This window comes from Callospermophilus lateralis, chromosome 16 (genome assembly GCF_048772815.1).
Source record: "Callospermophilus lateralis isolate mCalLat2 chromosome 16, mCalLat2.hap1, whole genome shotgun sequence".
Lineage (NCBI taxonomy): Eukaryota > Metazoa > Chordata > Mammalia > Rodentia > Sciuridae > Callospermophilus > Callospermophilus lateralis.
Window position 1 is genome coordinate 21,599,395 of NC_135320.1, and position 10,268 is coordinate 21,609,662.

Sequence of the window (10,268 nt, forward strand, 5' to 3'; positions counted from 1 at the left end):
ATGTTTTATCACCATCAAATTTTATTTTATAACCTAAGGCGGATTATTGCCAGAGAGGGAGAGGCAGAGTGAGTGACTTGGTTTTTGTTTGAATGGAGCCCCTCCTCAGTTTTCAAGTTCACTCACCAGGTCTCTGACAATCCCCTGCTCAGGGCCTTTCACCCCCACCTACCATCTCCTATTTAAGAGGCTGGCATAGCTTTATGGCTTTGATCTGGAATGTCCCTAAAGTCTCATTGTTCAGAGGTGGGGTTTTAGGCAATGACTAGATGATGAGGGCTCAGACCTCACAAGGCACTGATCCATGGATTGCTGAATGCACAACTGGGAGGTGGGATCTACTTGGAGAAAGTAGATCATTGGGGGTCGGGGGTGCCCTGTAAGAGTTCATCTTTTCTTTGGTCCCTTGCCGGGCTCCCTTCTGCATCCTGGTGCCATGAGCTGTGCAGCTTTTCTCTGCTATGCCCTTGTGCCATGATGGCCTGCCTCACGTCAGGCCCAGAGTGATGGAGTGGGCAGACTGTGGACTGAATCCCCCTAAACCAGGAGCCAAAATAAATCCTTGCTTCTCTAAGTTGTACTTGTCAGGTATTTTAGCAACAGTGACAGAAAGCTAACTAGCACACGGATGAATATAGTTACAGTAGGAAACAACTCTGAATCGGTTAAATAATATGATCTGAAAATAAATCAACCCAGCGGGATTCTACATCGTGTACAACTGGAAGAATGAGAAATTCTACTCCATCTATCTATGAAGTATCAAAGTGCATTCTACTGTCATGTACAATGAATTACAACAAATAAAAATTTAGTTTAAAACATATATATCAACCCACTGTGACAAGCAAGACACACCATTAGGTACTCTATGGAACTCTGAGCTAACTCTCCTTCACACCCTGTGGAAGAGTAAGGAAAGTCGCGAGGCCATGCAGGATGAGCAGAACAGGGACTAGGTACAGTGACTGAGACACAGGCAGAGTCAGCTTTGCAATCTTCCAACACACCATGTCTATCTCTGTGTGTGTGTGTGTGTGTGTGTGTGTGTGTGTGTGTGTACTGGGGATCGGACTCAGGGGCACTCAACCACTAAGCCAATTCCCCAGCCCTTTTAAAGTATTTTATTTTGAGACTGGGTCTCACTGAGTTGCTTAGGACCTCACTGTACCTGAGGCTTTTACATATTATATTAAATATATATATATATATATATATATATATATATATATATATATATATATATTTTTAAACTAATATTTTTATTGGTTCTAATTCATTATACGTGACAGTAGCATACACTTTGATACTTCATAGATAGATGGAGTATAATTTCTCCTTCTTCTCTTGATCCTCCTGCCTCAGCCAGCCTCCCAAGCCGCTGGGATTACGGGAGCGTGCCACCATACCTGGCCCAAGATACTATGTCCATCTTGATTCCTGTAACAGCACATTCTCAGAACCCCAAACTGGGACACAAGATCTGACATCCAGTAGAGAAGGGGAGAGAATTTGGAGGCTGGATTTTTCTGTGGCCTGACTGCAGGAAATAACTTCCAGCAGCACATGGGCTACTGCCAGGGCCTGAGCGCCACCAAGAAGAGGCATGTCCTGTCTTCTTTGCCTCCCCTCCTTCTGGTCCTTGTCCCCTCACTCCTTATTTTACCACCTGCCTCTCCTTGTTCATTCTTCAGGTACCACCGCCCTATTCTGCCTCTTTGACTTTTGAAAGTCCCTCATCACCTCCTTTGTTCTTCTGGGTCTCCAAACTCCACAATTTCCAAAAGGTGGGTGAGATGTTATACCCTTTAGCAAGAAGAAACAGTTATTGTTAATATGTGTAGAGCACACACTCTGCATTAACCCTTTCGTGATCATTAGTTTCCTCTATTCCAGCCACATAGCCTTAAAATAGGTAATATCCTTATTACTATTTTTTTTAATGAGAAAACAGAGAGACAGAGAAGCTAAGGGGTCTGTCCAAACTTACATGGCAAAGGGCGGAATGAGAAGACCCCACACTCGAGTCTTTGTTCATAACTGTTCTGTTTTTGTGTTTTCTCTTGAAGCGCATTTTCACTGTAAAGATCTTGTCGGTCTAAAAAATTTCAAACTAGCAGAACTAATGGGTAGAAATGTGGGGTGAAGCCGGGCTTCAGGTGTTGCTGGTGTTTCTAGGCATCTGCACTGTGCCTTTCAGTATCTCCCCAGAACAATCCAGGGCATCAGTATTGCAGCCACACACCACGTGTGCCCCCCCCCCTTTCACCTTAGGAACAGAAGGGGACCCCTCAGAACTCACTAAAACAAAGCGGCGTTGCTGGGTGAGAGAGTGGCCTGGCGTGGTTAAACATGAATATTCAAGACCATGAGTCACAGCCCCCTGAATTCGAGGGTCTCCTCTATTTGTATTTAGCATTGTGGAGTCGCGAGACAACTTGCAATGATTAATTAATCCTTGGTACTGAGGCAGAAGGTGAAATAATTTGTGCACAGTCACGAAGCCGGTCATTCTCAGGCTCCCAGTCAGAACTGGAGGGCTTCGTTTTCCGGAGACAGAGAGAAAACTGGACTTGACTTTTCCTTTTGTGCCTGTGATCCCAGAGATCCATCCCCCATCCCTGAAAATTGTCTCAAAGAAGGGCAGGTGGCTGCCAGCTGTCCTTAACCCACACCCTAATGACATCATCCTCAGTATCTCTAGTCCCTGGAAATTTCATCCACTGAGATCTCTCCCTCTTCTCCTTCTCCAGCAGGACCTGTCCCCTGCAGCCCACAGAGGGACACCCACAGGAGCCGCCTAGAGGCCCTGCTTCCTGACTTGCTGGGTGGAGGAGGCACAATCTGGTTAATATATCGCACTTGGCTGATGGCGGTTGTCTTTCCACCATTTCCTCTTGTGTGATTTTAAACTCAGGCTATTCACAGAAATACCTCAATTATCTATCACAGTAGGGGGAAGGAAGGTTTCCAAATAACTACTTAAAGGCTCCAACTTCAGCAAACAAAGAGGAACTATTTTAAGGCAGACTGAAGTTGTACAAGGAACTCCCTAAAGTTGCTTGGGACAGAAACCGATGACTTCTAGAGGTGTGTTCCATAGGGGGCTGCAGCGGGCAGTGGCTCTGCCCTGCTCTGGGCGGCAGCCAGCTCCTCACTCCAGGACTCAGGTGGAGGTAGCAGCCCTACAGTTGGGAACTCAGAATGCCACTCAAAACATCTGCATGGACACGCCTCCTGCACACCTGCTCACCTGCCATTGGTCAAGCGAGTCACTGGTCCAGCCCAGGTCGGGTGGGGATACATTCTGCTCCCCAGGTGACCCCGATGAACTCGGTTCACTTCTCTGGTAGGGGAGAGGCCGCCGTAATTGGAGGCTGTGATATAATCTCCCATACACACTTTCCAATTAATGACATATTTCCTGGGCTTCACAGAATACTGCAGATGACGTCACTGATTAGTAACTCGGGGTCATCCTTGTTAACATGAATATTGCCCTTGGCTGAAACTCAAGACTTTCCCCCACGGGATACTGGGAAATAGAAAGCTGTTTGCCCAGTACGTAATTGATACCAGACTGTTTGAAATTCCTTTTTTTTTTTTTTTTTTTTTTTTTTTTGTGGTATTGTTTTTTTTTTTTTTTTTAACCTCCTTTGCTATTAGTGGCCACTTCTACTTATTTATGGATGTGCTCACCTCTCACCCCTCCTTGGCTCTTCTAATGAGCAAGGGAGGTACCAGAAAGGTCCTGTGTTGGAGCTTGTGGGATCTCTATTTAAATCAGGTGTGAAGACATGCGGGTGTCCAGGGTGACATGTCGGTGGGATGTTGTGATAAATGTTTGGGTGTGGGTACTTCGTAGGCTTGAGATTCCTTCCTGGTTTTGCTTGTATTTGCTTGCTTTTACTGGGTTTGGGATTAAGTTTCAAGGAAGCATTCCTGCTTTGTCATTTCCCATATGCAACAGAAATTTTTTCCCCTAGATTTTTTTTTTTTTTTTTTTTTTTTTGAGGGTACCAGGGATTGAACCCAGAGCCACTCCACCACTGAGCCACATCCCTAGTCCTATTTTGAATTTTATTTCGAGACAGGGTCTCACTGAGTTGCTTAGAGCTTCGCTTTTGCTGAGGCTGGCTTTGAACTCTTGATCCTCCTGCCTCAGCCTCCGGAACCGCGGGGATTACAGGAGTGTGCCACCGTTCCTGGCTCCCCTAGATATCTGACTAGTCGTTAAAGCTACCTGCCTGCCTTGTTTAGTTCCATTTATCCTAATTACACTAAACCTTTTAATTGAGCAGCCCTTTGTTGAGCACCTGCATAAAGCACTTTGGTAGGCACTAGTGAGATAATAGGTGAAGGAGAAAAGAGCCCTGCCTGGGAATGGGTACTTAGAGACAACTCTGGGTATTGCACACACAGCTCCAAATGGGGCTAGCAACGGCCCTCTTGGTGAAGGAAGGACAGACAGCACACTGGGAGGCCTCAGGGCTCCTGAGAATGTGCAGGAGATTCATTTTGGGTTAGCAATACCCTGAACACCAGAGTAGTCTGATGTCCATTTTTTTTTCCTTGAAATAAAAATAAATAGCAAAGGTGGATGAAAGTCAAATATTTCCAACCTGAGTATTGGACAGCTATTTCCTAACTGGCACTTTTCTGTAATAGACATTTATTTATCTTCTGAAAGCCTAAGCTCATATCAATAACAACTGAATGGCAAACAATTTGGCATAGGAGGGACATTGGCTGAAGCTGAAATCCACACTCAGGGTTTCTGACTCTGAAGCTGGTAGCTGTTTTCCCTAAGAAATCAGCTCCTTTCATTTCACCTTGTTATTTTGTAAATTGCTAAATGGCTCATCCATGAATACAGATGTTAAAAATGTCTAATTTAATGCATATGTTAGCAAAAAAAAAAAAAAGCTATTTTACCTTAGTTCTAAACTTTTTTGTTGCCACTTTTCACTACAACTGAAGCAAATAAATAATGGTTTTAGGTTTACTTATTCTTTCTGTGTAACCCTATCAGCTGGTGAAAATACAAGGAGGCAGTAAGTTCCTTTGAAATGGGAGCATAGTGAGTTAGAGTGTGAGTCCGCTTCCTCATAAGTTTAGTAATACTATTGTTGATCACAGTATGCTTAATAGAATTTCATGCTTGAAAAAAAAAGTATTTAAAAAACAACTGGCAAATGGGGAAAATATGCCTATAATTGAGATCAAATAACTTGAAGATTAGTAACTGGAAGAGGGCTGGGGATGTAGTTCACTGGTAGAACACTTGGCTAGGCCCTGGATACAATTCCCAGTTCTGCAAAATAATAATAATAATAATAATAACAAATGTTTATTTATTATTTTTAAATAGTCTTTTTACAAAAACAGATTAGAAAGTGAGAATGATTACACTGCTGAATATGCTTTTTTTTTATGTGATACTCAAAATTTTAAATAGGAAAGGTTTGCTTTGTGGGAGGGCAGTCCCTTCTCCATGAATAGCAGCTAGAAAATGTAATTTTCTAGGTAGGAATCACAGGGGAAAGGGAAGTGGCAATTGCCAGTTGTTCTTGGAAATTCACCTGATTTTAAATCATTGCTTTGCCTGACCCTGGGGATGAATATAGAAGACAAAATACTATCTGATCCAATGATGATCAGCTACCACTTTTCTTCATTTAGTCTGATGGTGATACTTATTTTTTTCCAACTTCTGAGCTCATCTTATTTATGTTACCATTTCTTGAAAGGAAAATACATTTTTATGTTTGACAATGAAAATAGCTCTAAATTATACACTCCGGACTGCTAATTGCTTACCTCATCTTTCATTACCTTTATTCATAGCAAGATCCCAATTTTGTTTGCAGTGGCAACATGCCCAGCTTGAGGCGACATTTCTTAGCTTCCCTGGCAGCTATGTGCCCACATGACTGAATTCTTTCCAACGAGACGTAATAAAAAGCTTGGGTGGGACTGCGGGTGGCCACTTGTCATATATCATGGCTGGAGCTTCAGCAGCCATCTTGGAACATGAGGCACTCTCATAGATAAAATGTTCCATGATGAAGCAGAGATAGAAAAGAAGCTTGACCCCCTAGTAACTAATAGTCCAGTTCTGACGGCCTGACACTTGATTTCCTTTATGCTTGAGGACAAAAACATGTCAATAGGCACTACTTTGATTTCTCTTATGTGTCGTCAAATTCCAAATTACATCTCCTAATTAAAACTTTGGTTTTTCTTTCCCCTATTCAACAACCATCCTAGATTTAATGTTAGAAAAATATGGCCTTTTTTAGCAAACCAGAAAAGGATAGTTTATATTTGGAATAGGAAAAACAACAACTGTGGTTAATGAAAGATCTGAAAAAATAAAGAACTACACAAATAAATATATAATTACAACTTAGGGTAAATTCAGTGAAATCCATAGGGGCAAGTGGGCACATGGAATTCTCTCAGCAGGCATTAAGCTCCAAACTATATTTAACCAATATTTAAGGAATCTTAAGGTTTCTGGGTCAATTAAAGAATGTTAGGAATCTCTCATTAGCCATCAGATGAAAAACAGAAATGGATTCCTCTTTTATAATTTCCCAGGATTCAAGTGGATTTTATGATGGTATAAACTGCTCTTTGGCTTCTCAACACAACAGCAAAAACAAAAATTAAGGCCTGGGGACATTTAGGAGGTAATATACCACTAGTTTACCTGAGTTGTTTTGAAAGAGGTTAAGTGGAAATTATCTAACAATGGATTTCACATCCCAAGAGCAATTTCAGGATTTTCCGAAAATAGTGCTGGGGATATTCTAATGTTTTCTTACCTAATTGTGAAATTGTGATGTGGAATACAAAAAGAACCCCTGCAAAAGAATGTCGGCTAAGCTTGAAAAACTTTTATTCTTCTTCTTCACCTGCAGATATTTTCTTTTTCCTTCCTCATTTTTTGCAAATCTGACTTTTATTTTCAGTGGAAAGTAAGAATTCTACCTTTACTTGATTTGTGAGGACTTTAAAAAAGACGTTTGAGATCCTAAAACAAGGTCTCTATACTTCCTAGAAGCTAAAGAAATATTTGTTTTGCATATATGCCTCCGTTAGATCTTAAATTGAGATTTTTATAAACTCAAATGACAACAAAACCGTTCTCCAGGCTTGTGAAACTGATTCCACCGTAATTATTAAAATCCAGTTATCATTAAAACACTGGCAAAGTTTAGAAGGAAAAACATGAATTCGTACACTGAAATACCTCAGTCAATTTGATTTGTGTTTAACCACCGTGACATGGAAGTCACTTGGTGACTGTGATTAGTCTAGGTCATGATTCTCAAACTTTATGTCATGGCACACAATGAAAATAATACTGATAATGCCCGGCACACGGGAGCAAGCCCACAAGGCCACTCACAGGGCCCACAGGCACTGTGGCTACCCTCGCCCTGCCCAGCCATCCTGAGCTGCAGAGGTGGGTGCCTGACACACCTGTGTTCTACTTGTGCCCACTGCCATCAGAGTGACTGCTAGGGTACTGAGGTCCAGACTGTCATATTGGGTTATGAGGATTTCTAATGCTGCTGTTCCATATTGTTTACCAATATTATGTAAAGGTGTTAGGAGATTTAAACAAAAACAGGGACCTGATTTTCTATATTTGTACTACTATATGTATTACAGTGGTGTTATTTTGGAGTAACTTAGAAAAACAAAATTGTCTGAGCTAATAAGAAGAAACAACTGGGTGATCACTTGAATCTCTATCTTATAGAATTACAGACTCATGGAAGTTGGAATCAAGAATGGACTTTAGGGATCAAAGACGTAGACACTAGAACAGAGACCCTGTGCCTGATAGAAGAAAAAGTAGGCCCAAAGCTACATCATGTCGGCTTAGGACCCGACTTCTTTCACAAGTCTCCTGAAGCACAAGAAGTCAAATTAAGAATCAATAAATGGGATGGATTCAAACTAAAAAGATTCTTCTCAGCAAAGCAAACAATCAGTAACGTGAAGAGAGAGCCTAAAGAATGGGAGAAAATCTTTACCACATGCACTTCAGATAGAGGAGCATTAATCTCCAGGACATACAAAGAACTCAAAAAACTTAACACCAAATAAATAAATAACCCAATCAATAAATGGGCCAAGGAACTGAACAGACACTTCACAGAGGAAGAAATACAATTGATCAACAAAGATATGAAAAAATGTTCATCATCTCTAGCCATTAGAGAAATGCAGATCAAAACTACTCTAAGATTCCATCTCACTCCAGTCAGAATGGCAATTGTCAAGAATATAAGCAACAGTAAACGTTTGCAAGGATGTGGGGGGAAAGGTACACTCATACATTGTTGGTGGGAATGTAGATTGGTGCAACCACTATGGGAAGCAGTATGGAGATTCCACAGAAAACTAGGAATGGAACCACCACTTGACCCAGCTATCCCACTCCTTGGTTTATACCCAAAGGACTTAAAATCAGAATACAACAGTGACAAAGCCACATCAATGTTTATAGCAGCTCAATTCACAATAGGTAAACTATGGAACCAAGCTAGGTTCCCTTCAACAAATGAATGGATAAAGAAAATGTGGTATATATATATACAATGGAATATTTCTCAGCCTTAAAGAAGAATGAAATTATGGCATTTGCAGGTAAGTGGATGGAGTTAGAATATCATGCTAAGCAAAAAAAAGCCAAACCCAAAAAACCAAAGACTGAATGTGTTCTCTGAAAAGTAGATGCTGATCCATAATGGGGGCGGGTAGGGAAAAATGATGGAACTTTGGGCAGAGGGGAGTAAGGAGGAGGGGCAGAAGAATGGTGGAATGAGAAAGATATTATTACCCTATGTACATGCATGACTACACTACTGATGTGACTCTGCACCATGTACAGCCCAAGGAATGAGAAGTTGTGCTCCATTTTTGTACAATGTGTCAAAATGCATTCTACTGTCATGTATACTAATTAGAACAAAAAAAATGGACTTTAGGAATCATTTCCTCAAAGCCCAACATAGTGGTGCATACTTGCAATCCCAGTGACTCTGGAGGCTGAGACAGGAGGATCCCAAGTTTGAGGCCACCAGCCTCAGCCACTTAGCTAGGCCCTCAGCAATTTAGAAAAACCTTATCACAAAATAAAAAAAAATAAAAAGGTTGCAATGTAGCAAAGTAGTAGAGTGCCTCTGGGTTCAATTCCCAGAACTTCCAAACAAATGAGTAAATATGAAATCATCTTAATCAACTCATTTTGAAACCAAGGAGACTGAGACCGAGTAATCCATTAATACCATTGGTATTCAGCTTACACGGCACAAAGGTTTCACATACTTCTAATTTGAGTTCTAATTTGAGTCTTCCAGTAACCCTTGGGTAGCGCTGTCGATATCCACACTTTTCAGAGGTCGAATTTTTCAGATTAGAGAGATGCTAAATGCCTGACCCCAAATCCCTGCTCTTCAAAGCAGAGCAAGAATTCCACATTAGCCTTTTCATTTTTTGGGGGGTGGAACCCAGAGCTTGTGTGTGCTAAGCTCAGGCTCCACCAATGAGCTGGGCTCCCAGCCCCACATCTTGTGCTCTCCCTCTACATCCCAGACTGTCCACCAGGAGCACACGGGGGGGGGGGGGGGGGGGGGGACATGCATTCTACTTGATGCGATGCAATTTCCTCCCATGAATGTTTTCACTGAATCCCATTCTGTCTCCACTTAAGGGAATGGCTCCAGTGAACGCGCTGTGTACTTGTGCCGTGGAGAGATGTCTCCGCCCCACTGCACCCACAAGCCCAAAATCTGGGAAACCTCTTCAACATTCCTGGATGTAGGCAGAGCTCCCAATGTTGTGAAGGTCGTAACTCCCAGGAGAGGTCACGCTGATGAAGAAGGCAGGGGAGAAAGGCACGGACACAACCTGTGACCTCAGCTCTCCTGGAGGAAGGTGACAGGAACCTGCCTGTCCTCTCGCCCACAGAATGAAGGACTGCACGGAGGGATGGTGCCCAATCCTAGGTCTTTCAATCCCACGTTTAAGGAAAGACACTCCTTCCTAACTGCTTCATTCCCTACCCATATAGTTCCCATTGATGACTTTCTCAACCCAAAAGGATTAAGACTGGAAAAATCAGTGTTTTTAGTGATCTACAAATTGGTGGATTCCCCCGTCCTAAGCTTTAAATATGTCTCCCTCTTCTTCTTCTTTTTGGGGGGGGGTGGGTACCAGGGATTATACACAGGGGCACTTGACCACTG